At 29.8% G+C, this 16,562-nt stretch overlaps 1 long non-coding RNA gene across 1 annotated transcript; it reads left to right on the forward strand.

Moving 5' to 3' along the window:
* The first annotated feature begins 10,887 nt into the window (after positions 1-10,887).
* On the forward strand, positions 10,888-12,768 carry LOC133793507 (uncharacterized). Its single transcript, XR_009874859.1, has 2 exons — positions 10,888-11,059; positions 12,575-12,768. It is a non-coding gene; the product is annotated as an uncharacterized LOC133793507 (long non-coding RNA).
* The last annotated feature ends 3,794 nt before the right edge of the window (positions 12,769-16,562 follow it).

Below are 16,562 nucleotides of genomic sequence, written 5' to 3' on the forward strand. Positions count from 1 at the left end.
ACTCATATAAATAAAGTCACTTTGCAATATTTATAATAAAAAATTGTTACTTTTGAGGCTTTGAGTGACCAAAGCATTGATTCTCTTTTATCCCGTACCATCATATTATTTAAAAAAAACATAAATAATATTTTAATTAAAAATTTTAATATGTTTATACATTCTTTTATATATATAATATTATTTATTTATTTAAAATTTATAACACAGTTATGAAAATTTAATAAAAATAATTAATAAATTTTTAAAATAATACTAATATGGTTGCTTACAACTAGTAATACAAATAAATCTATGATATATATGGAGATAAAATAAAGGCATGAATACGTTAGACGTATTTAAACACAAATAACATTATTCGAATCTTATCTTCGTAAAGCCTAAAGTGATTTTATGTTATAGTTACTCATCACAAACTGAACAACTCATATAACAAAGGGTTTATATTTTTTTTTTTGGACTCTATATTTTTTGTTATTATCTTTTGAACTATGTGTTTTGATAAATTATTTTTAGGACCCTATGTTTTGTAAAATAATTAAAATAGAATCCCAAATTTGATTTTGGTCAATGTTTTCTCAACTAAAATCACAAATAATTTACCAAACGAACAATTCAGAACAAAAATAAAATCATTCTGCTTAAAAAAATGTGTTGTTATATTCAATTTTTTCTTCATCAAAATTGAGTTTAGGGTTCTATTCTAACAATTTTACAAAACATAGGGTCCAAAAAATAATTTATCAAAACATAGAGTCCAAACAAATAATAAGACAAAACACAGCATAAAAAAAAAATATAAACCCTGTAATAAATAAAGTCACCTTGAAATATTTATAATAAAAAATTGTTACTTTGAGGGGCCAAAGCATTGATTCTCTTTTATCCCGTCCATTAAATCTCTGTGCATATATGAAACAATTCTATTCGGAAAATTATATATAAAATGAAAGTTTTTGTTTATATTTCGATGCCATAGTTCGTCGAGCTAGTTCTGATCATGATATATTAAGGTTGTATATCAATTGATTACATTATATTCTATTTCCCAGGTTCCAAATTTACTATTTATTCAGCTACATACCAAAAACAAAACAAAAAAGTTTCAAAATTTGCTTATGCCATTAGCATATAATTTAAACAAGACTTAATATAAAGGTGAGTGCTGATAAATTAAGATTGGTCGAATGACACGGACACGACATATAATTAATCTAGTTTTAATTACAATTTTTTGAGAATAGATTTTAAGAATATCACAAAATATTTTATATTTTATATTTTCTCACACGCTATCATGCACGTGTCCATTCCATTTATTTACGAGAAATTTACATAAAACACAATAAAATCATTAAAATTTACATTTTTACAATTACACGGGAATTATAACAATTTTACTACATAATAAAAATTATATACTTTTTACAGTATTGATTATTTTCAGCAGGAGTAGTTACACTTAAAAGGTACATCGCTGCTTTGACCATCGACTTGCTCACACTATTAGAAATATAGGTTTTTACTTCGTTTTTTACACATAGAATATAAAAAAAACTGAAGTAAAAGTCTTTCAATGAGTTTTTACTTCGCTTTTGGGAATGATGGTACATAAAAAAAGGGATATTACTTCGGTTTCTTGAAAAAACGAAGTTAAAATAGAAAATAGACAAGAGTCATGTTTGATTTGCACACTATATTTGGGGCATTTTACTTCACTTTTTATGAAAAAACCGAAGTGAAAAGTGGAGCAAACCAAACGCGGCCTTGAAGGCTTTTACTTCGGTTCTTATACAAACACCGAAGTAGAAAGTACCATTTTTACTTCGGTTTTTATATAAGAACCGAAATAAAAGAGTTTTAATACCCTTAATATATAGCTCCTGCGCCTCATTCGTCTCTCTGAAGCAAAAATCCCAACGCCAAATCCAGAAAATCTCCATTGTTGTCATACTCCCACGAGGGTTTCATTAAATATACCATTTTTTATGTTTTTTTTTTACCATATGAAACCATTTTTCTTACTTAAAAATAGAAATATTAGTTTCATTTTTATTTTTGAGGGAGAAAATAAAGACTTTGGGTGTGGGTATTTTTAGGGTTCGAAAATGGGTATTGTTATTGGACTTTGACTGGTTTTCTTACATTAAAATAAGTTCTTGAGCTTCAAAAAATATATGAATCACTAAATCTTTGTTTGTATGATTTTTTTTATTTTCTATATTATTTTCATATTTTTTTTCTTGTAGATATAATGTGTTTATTATATATAGGTTTTAGAGTTGCTAATATTGATTTAGAGGTTATTTTGAGCATCAAATAAGGTTTGTTACCTTAAAACTTTATTTGTGTGCTAATTTGTTTTTATATTATTCAGAATTTAATACTTATTTTTTAGTATATTTGTGTTATATTTTTTTATTTATTTTGTTATTTTATATAATGTTATTAATTATATATATATATTAGTAAAATTTAAAAATTGTTGTGACTTGCTATTTAAATTTCTAAATATAGCTTCAATAGGTAATGTTGTTGCCAATGTTAGAACTTGAAATATTTGGATTATTAGTGACATTTGTTTTTTATTTTCTATAACTATCTAGCTTGATATTTTGTTTGATGATTATGCAACTAGTTTAATTAATTATGTAATTGATTTTTATTTGTTTTTGTTTAAGCTTTTTAGTAGGGTTGTTGATTTAGTTGCCAATTTGGTATTGATTTTGGGTGACTTCAAGAGTAATATTGGAGGTGAGTAATTTTTAAATTTTATTTATTACTATTGCAATATTTATTTATAAAATAAGAGTTAAATCATGCATGTTTTACTTTAGTGAAGTAGGTTCTAGGAAATTTGTTGTTGGCGGTGATATAAGGATGAAATTATGTATGTTGATTTTGTGCTTGTTTGTGTTGAATTTATATATAATTATAAAATTGGGATATGCTACAAAAACAAATGAAACTCTGCCAATTTTTTTATAGATTTTATTAATTGTTTTCCTTTTTCAATTCGCACACTAGCTGGTGGAGCGGTGGCCTCGCAGGGGTCGCGACGGTGGTCTCTGCTCCGAGACTGAGAGCTCTCTTCTCCGACCTCGTCTTCAATCTCAATTGGGGGGGACCCCCTTCTCTCTCTATCGAAATGGCGGTCTCTTTCCAGACAACTATTCATCCCCAAGCCAGACTCGCTCACCCGCCTTCAAGGTTCTTTCTCTTTGTCTTTCATGGGGTTTCTATCTTTTTCATTTTCCTTACTGGGATTTCTTCAAAATTGAGTCTTTTTCATTCTTTTGTTTGTTTATGGCAGTTGTGGAACAAAGCTTTATTCGGGGTTAAAGCTTCAATCTTCATGTATGTGCATTCCTTTGCTCTTCGTAATCTTATTCAACTTATATAGGTAAAAATTTGGGGTCTAATTTTGTTTTTTTAAGGCACTTTTGTAGCTGGAAAACCCAACTTGACTACTGAATTCCATGGAAAAGTTCATAAGAGTCTTCAGCCTAGGTAATTTGGTATATAGATTTGTGTACTTTTGCTACGTATTATTATTATTGGCAATTCGGTGGCGTGTGCTAAAATTTAGCATATTCGACATCTGGGTCTTGTAGACTTATTTCAGAAAGCTTTAGAATTTTTTGAACTATAACATTTAATGAAGTCTTGGAGCAATTTGAATGCAAAGATGAGTTCATTATCATTGTTGTTGTTATTATATACCTTCTAATTAGCAGCTTCACATTATCCTTCAACCATTGTACTCTTCGAATTAATTTGAGTTTATATGCAAAAGCAGCTAGTGGCTATACTCAGTTTATTTTAATGAATAGTTATAACATGTTATCTCTTTGTGTGGAAAAACTTTACTTCAAGGACTATTGATAACTCTACAAAATAGAGTTATTTTATTACTTTTTATGTGCTAATTGTTGCTTAGTTCATTAGTTTTTAATTGATTTATTAAGTTTATAAGTAATTTTGAATTTTTTAGGTTTATTTTAATTTTATATATTTTTGTGTATTTTTATAGTTATATTATTGTAAAATGTTATAGATTAATTATATAAAATTTATATTGTTAAGTTGGGAGTAAAAAATATGCAAATTTTGAGCTTAAATGTTTAAATTAAATTAAGTTTTAATTAATATTTTCAATAAATTAATATGATTTATTTTATAGTTGAAAACATTTTATTTTGATTTAATTTATGTTTATTTTTTAGGAAGTAAGTTGTAATTTTTTGGGCTATGAAGAGTAAAGAAAAGAAAGAAAAAGTGGCAAATTTCAAAGAAATTAGCATTTTTGATACTTAAAAGCCCAAATGCACCAGCCAGCCCAACAGCCATGGCCCAGGCCCAATGCCATCTCCAGCTGCCCCTGGCCCGTCTCCCTGCCAACCGAATCCCCCAGCACACAACACCTTCACATCTCAGTGCACCCAGCCGAACCTCCCAGCACTTAGCCATCACGTCCAGCTGCCTCTTCGCCACTCACGCCTGATGCAGCCACTTGCTCCAGCCCCTTCAGCCTCCTCATCACTTCAGCATCACCATCCCTCATCAACCTCCCAGCCGTACGCCCATCTCAGCCCAGCCCAAACCGTGGGCTTGCCTTCACTAGCTCCAGCCCGCCCAAGCCCATTCGGCCCAGTCACAAAATCCAGCCGAAACCACCTGCCACCAACACCATCAGCCACCTCTTGAGCCCATCATTTTGCATTTTTCCCCTATGACAAAATTGCCAACTTTTTACCCTTTTGTCTACACATTTTCACCACAACATCATCATTACACCCTATATTTTACCTCTACATACCATATTTATTTTATTTAATTAATCTAATCAATTTAATTAATTTAAATTGATTATTTTAATAACCTCACTTTGGCTATAAATATGGAGTTTCAAGACCATTTTAGGGTGCTTAATTTTTTGTTACTATCTTCCTTTCTCCCATTTTCTCTCTACCATCCTCTCTTCCATTTTGGGTTTTTCAAGAGCATTTTGCAAGTATGTATGTCATTTATTTTGTAATTTCCACTCTAGTTATATGCTTCTAATCTTTTTCATAAGATTATTAAGATCATGATGAAGCAACTTGTAACTAGGTAATATTTATGTTGTATGTTGATTTCCCTTGTAATGCAACAAGTTTATGGATTTTTCTTCTTCATATATGTCTTTCATCTTTAATATCTCATATTTTGGATTGTTAGATAATATGCACTTTGTTCTTCATTTTGCAAAAACATAATATTCTTTGTGTAAGATGTGTCATTAAATTGTACACATCCATGCTTAGAACAAAAATATTATGTTTTGCCTTATAAATAATGTTCATTGATTTATTTGTTATTTCATTAGATTGATTTACACTAAATGCTTTGAAATTATAATTTTGAAAAGTGAAGAAAAATCCTATCTTTTTAAAAGTAATTTGTGCTTAAAATTATAAATCTATTTAGAAAATGATAGTTTAAATTATTTTAACTATCACTAAAACTTGGGAATCAATATACTAATAAATATTATTAAACTTACATATTGTGGATTCTAGTATCTTAATAATCTTTTCTTTTCACACTTATTTTCAACTCATTATTGCTTTATTTTTATTCTCTTAAATAACTTTATTTTTCAATCTTTTATTTTATGTTCATAATATTAAAACTCATCAATCTTTGGAGCTAGGTTAAAATTTATTACTTTTGATTTAAAATAGTTTTCTCTTTTCGATTTTAGACAACTCCTTTGAGTTCGACTTCCTTGCTTACATGAACACTATTCTATATGAACGATTCGTGCGCTTGCGATTTATAAATTTTTAAACATACCCATTTTGGGTCTATCAACTATTTTAAATTTTAAATTGGTTGATTTAGCGATGATCCATACTATTTATGCTTTTAGGACCAATAATCATTAACCAACAAGAGCACAAATTGGAATGATGCCTATTGGAACTCCAAGGGTGCCCTATAGGACTCCTGGTGAAGGTACTTGGCAATGGGTTGACTTGTGGAATGCCCTAGTAAGTTTGTCACTTCGATGCTATCTACGATAAAAGGGAAAATATCTTATCCTATTAAAAAGGTTAAATGTAAAGTACATTTATTATCTCAAAAATTACAAATTGAAGGATCAGTAACAACCTCAAGTATATGATTCATCTGTTTCAGTTATGATTATCTATTTTTTATCTGAAAGTGTTTTTGTTGGTTATTTCCATTTGTTCATTTTGATATATCCTCCATTTTCCCTGGACTTAAATCTTTTTGCTGCTGTAATAAATGAATTTAAAGGGTCCCGTGCCTCCTTTCTTCTGCGGAATAAGTTGTTTCAGAGAATATCTTTGTGTGGATGTTAATTTGGTTTATAATCTTTCTGGAAATGCAGTATAGATAACGTGTCATCTTCATTGAACGTGTCATCTTTATGAAAATTGTTCATTTCATATTTATGATTAATGCACTCTATGTGTTTGTAGAAATGCCCCCACTAATTTCTAAAATGAAAGGATTTTGGATTGAACAAAGTTGTGCTTCACCAATTAGAAAAGAGGGTTTAAAATTAAGAAAGCCATATTGAGTATTTACTAATTTATATTTTGATGCTTTCATTAACTCATTATCAAATAAGCTATAGCCACTGATCGAAAATCTCACTAACTAACTCTTATGCATATTATATATAATGATTGTTATATATATATATCTATTATATATATAAAAATATATGTAGTAATAGATGAGAATAATGATGTGTTTTTTATGGGTAGTAAGTGTTGGTTTGGTAGGTGTTTGGCCTGAATCTAAGAGCTTTCATGAGTTTGAAGGAATCAGACCTATTCCATCAAAGTGGCATGGAGGTTGTCAACCAGTCATCAAAGATAAAGTTCACTGTAATAGGTTGGTCTTCATTCTTTTTTTATTTCTATATGGTTGAACGAAAAATAAAATTAGAAAAAAAAAGTAAATTGGTGACATAAAAACTCAATATTTTTACTTTGTTGTACTTATATACATATTTTTTGTGGCAAAAATACACAATGTTACCAAACTAGTGATTATGTTACTATCTCATTCGTCTTTCTTTATTAATTTAATTTTTGAGTTGTTTACATTTGTTAGGTTCATGCAAATTCTTTTCATATTTGGCAGCTTCAACTATTCTGTGAAAAAGTGTTTGTTTGTTAATCAAAATATCCAAAATGTACGGTTATGTAACGTCCCTAAGGTAGGGTACGTTCGCCACATACTCGTAATTCTAGAGTTTACGAGTATGTTAGGCACTTGACCAAAAGAATTAAATAAAATGATATGAAGAAATACAGAAAAATTTAAAACTTTTATATAAACTTATTAATAGAAATTATTACACGTATGAATACTTTAAATTTAAGGCAGCCATATGAAAACTCTAAACCATTATTACATTGCTACTGAGTCCGTGCTCCACAAGTTGCTCAACAGCTAAAGCCACACCTGGAAAAATATTGGAAAATAACATAATGAGCTAACGCTCAATAAGCAAATCTCATGCATACACATACACATGAATGTCGTGAGTTTGTAGTGCACATATACTAATATGCTGACTTATATACTTATGCATTTCATTTATTGCTCATGCACTTTCAAACTTTACTTTTATGCTCTTTCTTTTAGTTTCACATTTTTATGGGCCCAATATCACTTGTGCACACTATTTGATTCGGCCAATGCCTGCAGGGCTTGTTACACATATCATATAGAATCCCATGGGTTCTCCTCTGGCTAGCCATCATCACAGCTAGGCTTATCATAACACTCATTTCATCGTTGCCATAACTGCCATACTTATTACACATATGGAGGAGAAAGACGGAAACATGGCAAACATATCTGAATGGTCAACTCTGACCTAGCCCACACTAGTGGGCAGCCACTATAAGTCTTATAGACTTCCGTCTTCTTTACTGAACTTACTTGATTGCTTCATCGAAACAGTGGCGCCCTTTTTAACATTTTATTATCACTTTACTTAAGTCTTGTGTCATTAAAATGTTTAACTTTACATAAGACTTTTCAAGGCATTTCACAATTTTCCTCATATTTATATGCATGGTCTTATATCACATAATAATGTATCACATAACTGTACATGCCATGCATACATGCTGATGCTGAAATGCCAATGTTCATGTTCATGATTCATGTTTGATGGTATTCAATCAAGGCATTGTATCACATCTCATATAACTCAAAACATCTTTAGTCATAATACATGAAGCTTTGGGTTGGTGGCGTTGTTATACCTTAACGTAGAGCTATGGCTCAGGTCTAAGGTTTCCAACCTAAAAACTTAAACGCTTCATATATCATAACATATAACAAATCATGAACATAAAGTAATCCACATATCCATCAACATAAGAACACATACTTGCACAAAATTCATATCATTCTTAACCAAGTAAGACATCTTTCACATATCACGAAATTTATCAATTACATATCACACAACACCCTTATGGTGTTCATATAACCATTTTTCACATACTTATCATATGCATCATCATCATACCATACTTAACTCATCAGATGTACACAATCAATGTATTCATGCATCTTACACTTAAGCACAAAAGGTGAGATTTACTTACCTTAGGTTCTTAGCTTATTTTAAAATTGCTCAGCAAGAGTCAATCAATCAAATCCATACAAATCCTATTCAAGGCACATCATTTATTAAATTCTATCAAAATCGTAAATATACACTATTGATAGTGTATATTAACAATATCATAAACTATATGAATGATAATAATAATTATTATCAACGTAATACAAATAACTCTTCATATAAAACATTGCTCATGATAATAATAATAATAACAGCAACAACAACAATAATAATTATCATCTATAAATAAACTTATTTCAATAATAATAACAAAATACCTCAATAACAATACATATATGAATGTATATATTCAAATAGTCATTTTATAAAAGAAATCATATTTTTAACATAAAGTTGTAATAATCAATATAATGATAATAATATAAATATAAATATTTATATTATTATTAATTAGTCATAATATCAATTCCAGTGATATAATAAATATACTTTCTCCAAAATTCACTGGTCTTACAAATATCAATAACTGTAAGAAACTAATATTTGATATTATTTTAATATTCAAATATTAGTAAAAATATTAATATACAATAATAATGGTTAAATAATAGGTTTACTATAAATCACACTTTTCATATATATATATATGAATCTGTATTCTTGATTTACTTAACAAAACAATAACAATAATAATTAAAATTAATTAATCATAATAATTTCCATATTAATGGAAAATCAATTAAATATGTATTTTTATAATTTATTTAATATTTAATATTTTCTAGAAAATTTGACAGCACAACGGCTATAAAGTGGACAATCCCAAAATCAAAACCTGTATAAAAATACATATAATCCCAGACAGCCAGTAAATTACAGAAAATATTCCATATATCAATAATATATAATTATATACTATAAATACACATAATAACAATTACTCTAATCAATCACAATTAAATCACAATATATAGGTTAAAGAAATTATACCAAAATGATCGGGTTCCACAACAAGTCAAACGATGATTTTCTGAAACTCAAAACGTACTTCGGAACCTCGAACACTAAGTTTCGACTGTCGGTTTATGGTGGATCGCGGTGGCTCGTGGTGGGCCCACCACCCAACTATGGTAGATGTAGGAACCAGTTATTGGGTTTTGAAGCCCACAACACGAGGAACATGATGGTGGTGACGGATCGGCAAACGGATGCCCGAGGTGGCCGAATCGCAACTTTGAAGTCGCGGGGTGGCCGAACTTAAATCGACCAGTTGAGGTATTTAATCGGCGAGTGAGCTCTAGATTCCCGCGTGGTCGATAGTTCGGAGGCCTCTGAATCCAACGGTCCGGCGCGTGGCTATAAACGGTGATCGCCGGTGGACGTTTGGTGGTCGGGCAGACGCACGCACGCGAGAGAGAGAGATATTTTCTGAGGAGAGAGAGAGAGAGGGGCTCGGGTAAAAAAAGAAAGGTTGAAGCCTTTTCTTTTCTTTTTTTTTTAAATTACACTTGGACCCAAAATACTAAAATTCTTTTCAAATAAGTCCTTTAGCAAAACTTTCTTAATTTTATAAAAATCCCCAATTAAAATTATATGACATTTGGGTCCAATACTTGACTACTCAAGTTTCTCTCTCTTTAATCTCATTAAAAACATAAAATCATATTTTAAACACTATTTTTCCATTACATTTTCTTAAATTTGTAAACTTGTACATTTTATGTATTAAAACTCTGATTTATAATAAATATATGTATTATGAAAATGTTGGATATTACAGGTTATGCTCTATTTCTATTTTTGAAACAAAGGTTTAACTAGTGGCTGACATGTTTTTTTAGTATTTTATAAGAATTGAGAGTTTTCATTTTTCAAAGAAGCATTATTATGTATCTTGATCACTACTAAGACTGACCATAATATAACTGCTTAGTTCATATATATAGATCGACTTGTCGTTTTATTTATGTCCAAATGAATTTTTTCCTTCTATTAATTAAGAAAACAATGATGACAGAGCAATTGAGAGAACTCTTAGTAGCATTATAGTGAATGAGTTTTATTTGAGAATGTATGTTAGAAATATTATTATTTACTTGATATTGCAAAGAACTTAAATGTATACAATTTCTTTGGTAGATATGATTTTTATAATATGATTTAGTGGCCTATTTAAGAAGCTTTCTAGCATGTGGATTTTCATGGACTACTTCATCACATTTTCCTTTGTTTTTTCCTAAAATCTTAACATTTGACTGTCTAATTAATAATTAAGTTGATTATAGAATTTTAAATAACATGACTTAAGGTAATAACATGATATGGAACATACATCTAACTTTTTTATTTTTTATAATTTTAATAATAATGTTTAGGTTAATATTTTGATTGGTCTTAAAACATTGGATCGGTAGCTAATTGCAAGAGGTATGTTGTATTTGATTTTTTTTTTAATTTTCAATATTTTACAATTTTTAATGATAATTGTATTACTTTAGTGGAGTTTGAATATCTTAGATATTCATCCGTAGTGAAGTAGGTTCTGAGAATTCTGTGTGCTGCGGTGATAACAAAAGATTGAGAACTTGCATGTCTTAGTGAAGTAGGTTATGAGAATTTTGTGTGATGCGGTGATATATGGATGAAAACCTGTGTACTGTTTGATTTGTTTGACATGTTGGTGTTGAATGTGACAGATGGCTAGGCTAGGGTGTTGAATGTGACAGATGGCTAGGCTAGTAAATTAGGGGATATGCTGTCCGATTTTCTATAGATGGTGACATGTTGGCTTTTCTCTTTTTCTTCTATTTTCAGTGCAAGATGTGTATTTTACTATGTTTTAGTTTTCATGTAATATGTTTTTTTTTTTTTTGTAACCTATTTTTTTGTTAAATTTTCATGTAGTATATTTCTGTTAATTGATGTTGTGCTTTGCTCAGTCAGATTATGTTGTGTGATTATATCATTATAGCAATTTATGCATGTTCTACAATTTTTTCATATAGCACATGTTTGATGAAAGTCCCAAGTTTTATCCTATAATCTTAATATTAGGCTCCAAAATCTAAAGGTTTTGAGACACCTTTAAGCATGTTTTATATAGTCAATCGAAATGTTATATATTACATATAATTAAGGCCACCTCTCTACTTGGCAGACATTTATATAAACATTACTTGAATATAAAATAGACTATGTAACCACCATCATTTGTGTGAGGTCCAATGTTGTAGAAACTGATATTCTAACATGTTTGCCCATCTTTTTCTTCATGTGGGGTCCAATGATAGACTATGGCTTAGGATGGTAAATTTCAAACTTGTCTTTTATTTTTTTATTTGTCTATTTGTTCTCTCATGTTTTAGTTTGTTTGTAATATGTTGGGTTTACATTATCAATTTTTATGTATATATGGGTTTAAGTAATGCATATATATTATCTATTTAAGTTGATGGTATAATACATATTGGTTGCTTCTGTTATCTGCTTGGATCTCTTGTAAGATTTTAATATGTATATACGTAGGTGCTCACGCGTTTTGCTGCTTAATTGTGATGTATTAAGTTGATGGCATCTCATTACTGCATAAATGTAGACAGAGTCAAATACATACATAGAGGAAGCATATGAGGTTTAGAGTCGTACATAGTCATACATAGTGTAGTGTTTTGTATATAGTATAGTAGTTAAAGAACAAAGTTCGTCTTGCAATGCCTTTGCGCATAGGGCACGGGATCTCTGCTTCTAATTTTTATAATTTCAATTGTGGATGTACAGAATTTCCTTTTAATTGCTATTATAGATTGGTTTTTACACTAAACAATATTTTGTATAATTACTTAAATGTTTCTATTTATGTAGTTAGTTTAGTTGAGTATTCTCGACCTGTAATTTTCTCAACAGTTATTTACATTGATTCTGACATCCAATAATATTTTGCAGCCACTAATGCTAATAGTTCCTGATGTACAAGATTTCTATACTCCCTTACAGACAGATGTTCTTGTTTCTCTATCTGAGGTTAATATCCAAGGCTGTTGTTTTCTGGACTGTTTTTTCTTCGTTAATTTTGTACTATACTATTCTGTTGTGTTTGAGGCAATATTTAATTGCCAATAATAGTTGATCTTTTGTTTTCTTTGTTGATATAGTGCCGCCATCATTTAGAGTTATTGCTGGAAAGCATTCCAACCACGTTTCAGAATAGTAAAACTATTGAATCAGCGTTTGGCACTGCAATTAAGGTTTGCCATTTTTATTAAGACAGTTTACAGTCCTTGGTGTTTTAATTATGTTGTTACACCTGGAAACACATCACTAGTTTTTTTGGTTGACAACAATTTCGTCCTTGATACATTTTTTGAGTTGATGTCGTTGGTTTCGGGAATTTATTTGCTCCCTTTGCTTTCTAAGATTCTAGTATCATTAACAATATTAGCATTTATTTTATTTATTTAAAAAAAGGCCAAAATTTGGCTCGCTTGTACAATCACAAGCATACCTGGGGGAATGAAGAAGCTTATCTCTACTTCAATAAATTGTTCCAGTATGTCCTTGTCAAAATAAAAAAAGGACAAAATCGATCCATGGTGTTATTTGCATAACTGTAGTAAATTGTAAATATTTGGAAGTACTGGTTTAATATATTTTAATGCCCACTTATAATCAATTGAAAATGAAGGTGATGTAACATTTTGATGAATGCTTTCAAGATGTGCAACATATTTTTTTTACTTAAATTTGATATATTATTTTCTTAAAGAGTTATTGTTTTAGGAGGGGTAGGCAAAGTTGGAATCAACTTTGACTTTTCAGTGCTGTTGTTTTCTATAAAATTGATGCAGTTAGACTTGGTTCAAAAAAATTAAGTTGTATTAGCTTTAGCAGTATCCACGAAATTTATTTGAGAAACCAATTTCATATATGAATCCGTAGTTGGGCTTAGCATCTATATTTTTCTCTCATAGGGAATTTTTAGATCTCTCATATTATGCATGATATTGATGATTTATTTATTTACAGTTTTGCCATCAACTGGCATTGGAGCTCTTTCTGCCAGAGAAGCTGAAGGAAGAGTTAATGTATCTGCGGGAGAGAAGGGTACAAGTGCCACATACGCTTCTCATGTATCATTTGCTTTGTCCATTTTATGAATAATGTAAAATTATAACAATTTTATTGTAAGATCCATTAATAGAGTATCAAATTAAATTATTTAGATTGTTATTAGGACTTAGAGGTGGTTTGAGTTTTTTTATGTATTTATTATTTTTTTTATTGATAATGTTGAAAGATGTTATAAGTTAGCTTACATTATATGTTAATGAGAACGTTAAATTTCTTTTGCTTTTTTTTTTTTTGTGTTTTTGTAGTATTTTCTTTTGAAATTTTAGAAATCTAACATATATAATACATTTTAGACACCCAAAGGGATATTTTTTTAAATCAAAATGAAAATTGTAGCTGCATTTTTTAAAAAAATTAATTTTAAGGGTATGCAAAGCGAGTCCTAAAATCTTAATTTAAAGACACTCAACAGGATCTTTTAGGACTCACACTGCGAGTCCTAAAAACATTCGTTGCGAGTCCTAAAAAATTACTTAAAGGCTCTCAACCCGATTTTTTAGGACTTGCGTTGCCAGTCCTAAAAATATTCTTTTAGGACTTGCAACGCGAGTCCTAAAAACTTACTAAAAGGCACTCAACGAGAGTTGTTAGGACTCTCAATGCTAGTCCTAAAAACATTTTTTTAGGACTCGCACCGCAAGTCCTAAAAAACCTCAATTTTTAAGACTCTCAAATAGAGGACTCGCAATGATTGTCCTAAAAGTCTTTTTTGTAGTAGTGTATGTCGATATATTTTGTGTGTTATTTATAGGTTTTTAAATTTTTGGAGATGTTAAAATGCAGTTGTTATGCTGCCGAATTTTGTTAGACTTAGGAAAATTTAATAATTAAACTTCAATTATGTTTGATGTCCTAGAAAAAAGAACTAGGAGTGGAAGATGTAGATGGATATGAAATTTGGATAAGAGCGTGAGAAACGAAGAAGACTCTTGTCGAAGATAATTTGGACAAAAAAATTGAAGAAAGAGTTGTAAGTGTTTTAAAGCAAAGTAGGAAAAAATTTTAAGTGTCGTTACAAGTTACTAATTTTTAATCGATCATTGGTTTGTTTCGTAGAATGAACTAAATGACAAAGTTACCAGTAGTCAAATTGTCGCCAAGGGTCGAGAGGACATCTTGCCAATCCAACAAGAATAGTTAAGCCGATTGATGACTTAAATTTATTAGTAAGGCTATTTTGTTTATACATACCTTTAGTTTTATGTGAATATATATATAAATGTTTAGACTATTTTACTTAATTACAATTATGTGAATGTATATATGAATGATTATGTTATTCTACTTAATAATTATGTGAATGTATAAATATTTAATATTATAAGAATTTTGATTCTAAGTGTATAAATTTTGTGATTTTTATTTCTGTTATAAATTAAATGAAAATAAACCAATTCCAATTGTAACAATATATATATAACTATAAATTCATATAATTAGACTATTTAAAAAAAATTAGGGCAAATATATATATATAAATAGAATTGGGCCATTTAAAAATAATTAGAAATAATTATTAAAAAAAGGGAGGGCTTTCTATTTCGGTTATTATGTAAAAATCGAAGTAGAAACCCCACTTTCTACAAAGCAAGGCCACTAATTATTACCACAACTTATCCACCATATAACCATCAAAACCTAAGCCTTAAACCATTCAAAGCTTCATCAAATTCCCATTTTAATGATCAAAACTCCAATCTCAAAACCAATCCAAAAACAGGGCAAGGAACCAAAAACTTAAACTAAAACCTTACCTTAAGCTTGAATTGAATCCTCTTCAATGGCTGAACACTAGCTTAAGACCTCAAGCTTCAATCTCCAAGTTTGAATCCCCAAACTTGCTTCAAGATTTCAAAGGAGAAAGGAAGAGAAAAGATGAACGGGAGGGGAAAAACCAAATGCTCTGCTTTACAAGTTCTACAACCTTCAAACTTAATATATAACCTAAGGTCAAATGACCAAAATACCCCCCATGCTTAATTCATCTCTTAATAGTCCCCAAGGGCAAAACCATCATTTTCCACCTATCTCGTTAATCATAATTAACGTCCTCCAATTCTCGTTATTCTCAAATACTAATAAAAGTGTATCCCATTACCCTTTAATTCTCGGTAATGATTTAATCATCAAATCACTTTGAGACTCACCCCGAACCCCGAATTCAACCCAGTTATGACCAAACCGATTACTTGTATTCAAAGATCGTCTCATGTCGAATGGTTTGAACAAATCCACATTATAATGTAGCCTCAACAATAGTTCACCAACATGCGTGAAAGTATACAAATATGCCCTCAACGAGCCCAATTACCAAAATGCCCCTATAATGAAATGTGGACCCACATGCATGCATTTATCATCATATAATAATATAATTCACATAAACATGCACATGCACATAATCATTTAATGGCATAATAAATCAATTATTTCCCTCCCGGCCTACTAATCCAACCATTAAACTGCATTAGGGATTTTGGGGCATTACATCAGTTGTCCTAACAATTCAACTGAAAAAATTATTTGATCAAAGAGTCTGGGAGCGATGATATTATACTTGAACAATGTAGAGTCCAAGAACTTTACTTAGCTAAATGTTTAGTAGTATTATAGTATGTTTAGTGTTATCTTTGTTACTATGGATTTTTGGTTCAGACCGGGAATTATTTGGACACTCATAATAGTACTTATAGATTTTCTAAGTTTAACCTATAGTTTAAGAATATTAAGTATAACCTAAGGTTTGATTAATGTGACTGATATTAAGGATTATATTTACTATATTATAAGGTTTAGACATCAA

This window comes from Humulus lupulus, chromosome 8 (genome assembly GCF_963169125.1).
Source record: "Humulus lupulus chromosome 8, drHumLupu1.1, whole genome shotgun sequence".
NCBI lineage: Eukaryota > Viridiplantae > Streptophyta > Magnoliopsida > Rosales > Cannabaceae > Humulus > Humulus lupulus.